Genomic DNA, 6,000 nt, shown 5'->3' with positions numbered 1-6,000 from the left:
CAGGTCTTTTTCCACTTTTACCAAACTTGATTACATGACACTTGTCCACATTGAATTCCATTTGCCATGTACTACTCCATTCATGAAGTTTATTTAATTCATCTTGTAGCTCCCTACAAGAGTCTGTGCTAGTAATTCTCCTTTGTATTTTTGCATCATCTGCAAACATATTCAGATAGCTCTCATTTCCAGTGTTACTGTTTATATCATTTATGTACACTAGAAACATGATTGGTGCCATCACCGAACCCTGTGGTACTCCACTAGTCACTTCTTTCCATGATGAGTAGTTTCCTCTTAGTACTGTCCTCATTTTTCTTTTTATGAGAAAGTCTTGCATCCAACAAAACAGTTTGCCTCGAATTCTTCCTTGATGGTACAGCTTCCATAAAAGTCTTTGGTGTGGTACTGTGTCAAAAGCTTTCTTGAAATCTAAATAGATACTGTCCACCCATCCTTCCCTTTCCTGTATTGTGTTTGTTACTCTGTCATAGTAGCTCAACAGATTAGTAACACATGATTTTCCTTTTCTGAAACCAAACTGTCTTTCTGTTATCATACTGTGTTCTTCTAGATGATTTTCCCAAGCTTTTCTTATAAGTTTTCCTAATACCTTGCTTACAACACTGGTCAGTGATACTGGTCGGTAGTTGAGAGGATTTTGTCTATTTCCTTTCTTGAATAAGGGGACTATATTTGCTTTTTTCCAAATGTCAGGTAGTTTCCCTTGACTCAAGGATTTCTTGAAAATTAAAAATAATGGTTTACTTAACTCCTTTGCACATTCTCGTAACACCCAACATGAAATTTCATCAGGACCACTTGCTTTTCCTCTGTCTAATCTACTTAACTACTCCTGTATTACTTTTTCTGCTATTTGTATATCTGGTAGTATGTGTGGACATGCGTGTTCCACATATTCCCTCTCAAAATTTTTTTCTTCTGTAAAAACGAATTGGAAATTCTTATTTAGTGTTTCACAAATATCTTTCTTTTGTGTATAAGTGATTCCATACATTTTTGAACTCCTCTTTTTCCATAAGATTCTTTGCATTTTTTAGTATCTCTTCCACAGTGTTTACACTCTGGAAAGTCACCTTTAGAGGTCTTGTCTTGCTTTTCTCGTATTTCCCTAACCTTTTGTGTTCCTCTATGTCTTTACTACAGATTTCCTCTGATACTTCTTTCAGTAAGCTCATTACATTTGCCATCTCCTTTTTGTCTCTAGTGATTTTTTTAATTTCTTCCTCTTCTATACCAGTGATTACTATTGATTTATTTATTTCTACTGAATCTCTGACTAACTTTGGATTGTTTGGATTATTCTTTTCACTTCCTTTTTAATGTTTTTTTCCTCCACCCTTGTTTCCAAGTCTTTCTTTACTTTCACCATTTCAGCATACGTGGTTTCTACATCATTTTTGTAGCTTTGCACAGCGTCATTCACCTGTGTTATCTTCTCAATATCACTGCTCTGGTCCATAAGACTGCTTGCTTGTCTAATTGTCTCTGTGTCATTTTTTAACTCTTCCATAACACTTTCGTGATTAACTACTGTACTTCCCATTTCACTCACTTTCTTCCTAAGCGTATTCAATTCCACTGTTAGTTCACTGATGGTTGTGTCTTTCTTATTGGCCTCCCTTCCCAGTTTTTCTATCTCTTCCTTTTGCAAGTGCATTTGCTTCTTTATTTCATCAATTTCATTTTTGAAAGCCATTTCTAGTTTGTGTACACGTTCAACCAGTCTATTGTGAGTCTCCACTTCGACCAGTTCTTGGTAGAAATCATCATTTTGCTTTTTACTTTTATCCCTTTTCTTTTCCAAATTTGTTTTACTGAAGTATGTATCCATTTTGTAATACTAAATGAAGAGTATGTACTTACACTTTCCGCGTGTTGCTCTAGTATAAACAGACCCAGCTGACTCAACGCATCGTGGTTCTTTGTTGTTTGAACCAGTCTTATTTAAACTTATTATTTCTTTTCCTTTTAATAATGAAAAATCATTTAGTCTAACCTGGTACAGAGCTTGACTCATTCAAAGATACTTATTTAGGTAATGCCTCTGGCCGTGTTGAGCTGGTATGGAGCGCCGGTAGTGGACGTCTTCCTCCGACGATGCCGTGTGTGTGTGTGTGTATGTGTGCGTTTATGTGTGTATGTGTATGTGTGTGTATATGTGTGTATGTGTGTGTATGTATGTGTGTGTATCTGTGTTTATATGTGAGTATGTGTATGGGTGTGTATCTATGTGTGTGTATGGGTGTATGTATGTACAGTATGTGTGTGTGTGTGTGTGTGTGTGTGTGTGTGTGTGTGTGTGTGTAGCTGGCGCTGCATAACGTAAACACTGGTAATCACCAGCTCCCCGTTTAACCCTGAATTATAGGGTATACAGGGTATATATAAGTTGGAGGACAGTTAGTTATACTAGAACACATGCAAGATAACAGTGCACCTAGTTTGATACATGAACAGACGTGAAGTGTAGCTAGACGTGTGTGTTAAAAGCTTGTGTGAGTGAGGCAGACAACACAGCCCCGCTCCCTGTTGTGATTTGTGGTGAACTTTGTAGCTGGTATACGGAGATAATTTATGTGGACTTGATTTACATATTCACAATGGCCAGATCATTAAGTGACCTAAGGACAACGCAGCGCAACCAGTTGACACGGCTCACAAAAGTTTTAATTGAGAGTATCCTGGCAGCATCTGAAGGAAGCGACGGACAATTGCTGGAGTTGACCAACAACAACGCCCTTGTCAACGAGGTGATACAGCTAAGGAGAGCTGCTACCGCACCGGATAGTAACATAAACAAGAGACTGGACGAACTACAAACCCAGGTAAATAAACAAGCTGAGGTTATTTCACAGCAACAGCGTTACCTTGAAGCCATTGACCGAAAAGAAAGGGAGAAGAATTTGGTAATAACAGGAGTTCCGAATGAGAACGAGGCATTGGATGGAGCAACATCAGAGGTGAACAAACTAAGCAAAATCTGGTCTAAAGTAGGAGTCAGTGAAGATGTTCAGTCATATCGAAGTCTGGGAACCACAGGGGCTGACAACAGGCGGCGGGCTATCCTGCTAACAGCTGACAATAAGGAAACAAGGGACAGGATTTTAGAGAAGGCTAAACAGCTTAAATAGGCTGGTGAGGTATGAAAAGATCTTCATAAAGAAGGACGTGCATCCCAGCATCAGGAAGGAGTGGAAGAGGCTGCACGACGCAGAGAAGGTTGAGAGGGAGCGACCTGAGAACGCTGGCTGTGTGTTACGCGTGGACAACCGGGAAAGAAAGCTCTACAGGGACGGAGTTGTGATCGACGCATGGAATCAAGTATTTTTAAACATACCACAGCATCGAAATACATTTAAGATTCTGTCACGGAATGTAAACTGTGTTAGAACAAAACTGGAGAACAAAAACCTGTGGAAGACTTGCTTCAAAATTATATCATTAGATTAAATGAGGTTGACACATCATTACCTGTTTCCTTCCCTGGTTATGTGTCATATAAAAGTGATGTAAGAGGTTCATCTGAGCCGGGGGGGGGGGAGTGGTATTAGTAAAGAATTATTTATCTGACGCAATCGTAAATATTGATACCAGTATAGAGGAACAAATTTGGATTCAGTTTCGGTGTGCACAAAAGTACAGTAGTTATCTGGCTTTTGTTATACACCCCCATCTGACTCATCGTACTATTCTCATGACTCTTTTGCATCAATTCAGGAGAAGTTTAAGACAAGTGAAATGCGTCAGGAGTGCGTTGTAATATCAGACATGAACGCAATATTTGGAAATTTTGCTTGAGAATTGCCTAGGCACGTTGAGTTAGCAGATCATGATAAATACTCCTACCCAGTCTTACTCGATGATGTACGTTTACCCAGTGATCATGCTTTGATACTATCGAGTATTTGTAAAGAGTCAAAGTTGGTGTTAATCAGTAATCTAAAGACTCCTTTTAAGCATTTTATGAGTAGAAAACTTATAGGAAAGGTAATGAATGGATATCAGAATTAGACACCTGTGTTGTGAGCACCTTAGTGTTGGACGGGGTGAGCGAGTTCTGGGTGCTTGAAAATGCTTTATTTCCTTCAGACCACGCACCCATAGCTGTAACCTTGTCAGTACCAAGGCCCATACAGACAGTCTGTATGGGTCTTGGTCAGTACCAGGCGTAGACTTCTAGAGCTTGGGTAACCGCGCTCACCACCTGGAGGATCACGCAGTTCTCTGTAATGGTTCTGGTCAGAAGAAAGCCACAGTTGAACCTATTCATATAAGTGATACTGATGAAACATTATTTCTGAGTAGGTTGCAGTTGAGCGATATTCCTGACATATCAGATAATATACATCGATGATGCTTCCAGTAATGTGACTGACTTATTATACCACTATGCGAGGTTCAGTTGACGTGAGCCGCAGGTGGCACAGGTACAATACAAGGTGGTAACGCTACCCTAGAGAGATGGGAAACACTTGTTCAAAAAAAAAAAAAAAATGATTCGCAGTTTTAGAGAGCTATAAACTGGAAGGTGGAATACGATCGTGCGTGTCAAATATTTGTCCATCCAATGATGAGTTCAAGGAATATTTTGAGAGTACTTTCAATCCCCCTGACGGTTTGCGGCTCGCCAACTGTGACTTTACTACTGATGTGTCCATACCGATACTGGATGAACCAATTTCCCCGTTACAAGTCCAACATCAGGCAAAGTTGTTAAAATCATTCTAAAAATCCTGCCTGGTCAATGGTATGTCCTGCTAGCAACAATGTCTAACAGTATCTCTTATTCAGGTGCCTACCCTCTGGTTTGATAGAGCCAAATTAGTAACAATCTTTACGAGAGGTGATGGGAGAAATGTTAAGAATTATAGAGGCATAAATACAATTAACGGTATCGCTAAATTCTATGACACGGTCCTGTGTTCAAGACTGAAGCAATGGTTCAAAGGAGCAGGCTGGAGCCCAGGAGAGGAGAGGATGCCTGGAACATATAATGTCATTAAGACTTATGTGATATGGCTAGGAAAAAGAAGTTAACTCGTTTCGTAACATTCATTGATTTCTCCGAAGCATATGATAGGGTACCAAGACATACGTTATGTAGAGTGTTACGCTGTTTAGGATGTGATGCTGTGTGCCTTGGTTGTCATGTATAGTATGACAGAGAGCTGGATCGGTACCGCCTTAGTCTTAATAACTCTTGGTGTTAGACAGGGATCACCCACTTCTTGCCTCTTATTTATTGTCTTGGTAGATGATCTTATACGGTTAATCAAGGAGGGTTGTGAGTATGAAGGCTTTTTGCAGTGGTTGCATTATGCTGGTTCTTATGGATGATACTGTGTTCCTGTCCACCAATAGGCGAAATATGACACTAAAATTTACTTCATTTCAAGATTATTGTACCGAATACAGAATGAATAATAACAAGTCTAAAACTAAATTTTTTGTGATTCGTGGTAGTGATGGGGTCACGGGACCCTTGGTCGTGAAGGAGTTAGTGGTGGAACGCAGGGATATGTATGTGTATTTGGGATCACCGTTTACGAGTATGGTTCCACCTCATCAACCATTAAAGCTCATGCTAATGCCAAGATGCCACATGAGCTTAAATTTGTGTCATTTATTAGTAAGACTTATGATGTCTGTTCAGTGTGAAGAGAAGATTATTAGAGGCAGCTCTGATGTCATCACTTGTTTATGGATGTGACCAATGGATAGGAGCAGATCTTAAGCCAATGATTAAATTATATAACTGGTGTTTAAAGAAACTGCCTGGGGCAAGAAAATCTACATGTAACGATGAATATGTTGTGCATGTTACACACAAACAACATAAATCCTCTCGTTCTATGTGGCAAGAAAGATCCCAGAATGAAGATGGTCCTTTAATACATGTAATTAAGATTGTTATTAACACAAACACTGTTACAGGCAGGCTGATTAGAGTTTATAATGACTAATGTGACGGATTTG

Source organism: Coenobita brevimanus, chromosome 46, assembly GCF_032717465.1.
Source record: "Coenobita brevimanus isolate Jiangsu-jjx chromosome 46, ASM3271746v2, whole genome shotgun sequence".
Lineage (NCBI taxonomy): Eukaryota > Metazoa > Arthropoda > Malacostraca > Decapoda > Coenobitidae > Coenobita > Coenobita brevimanus.
Note: the sequence above shows the minus strand (reverse complement) of the source record.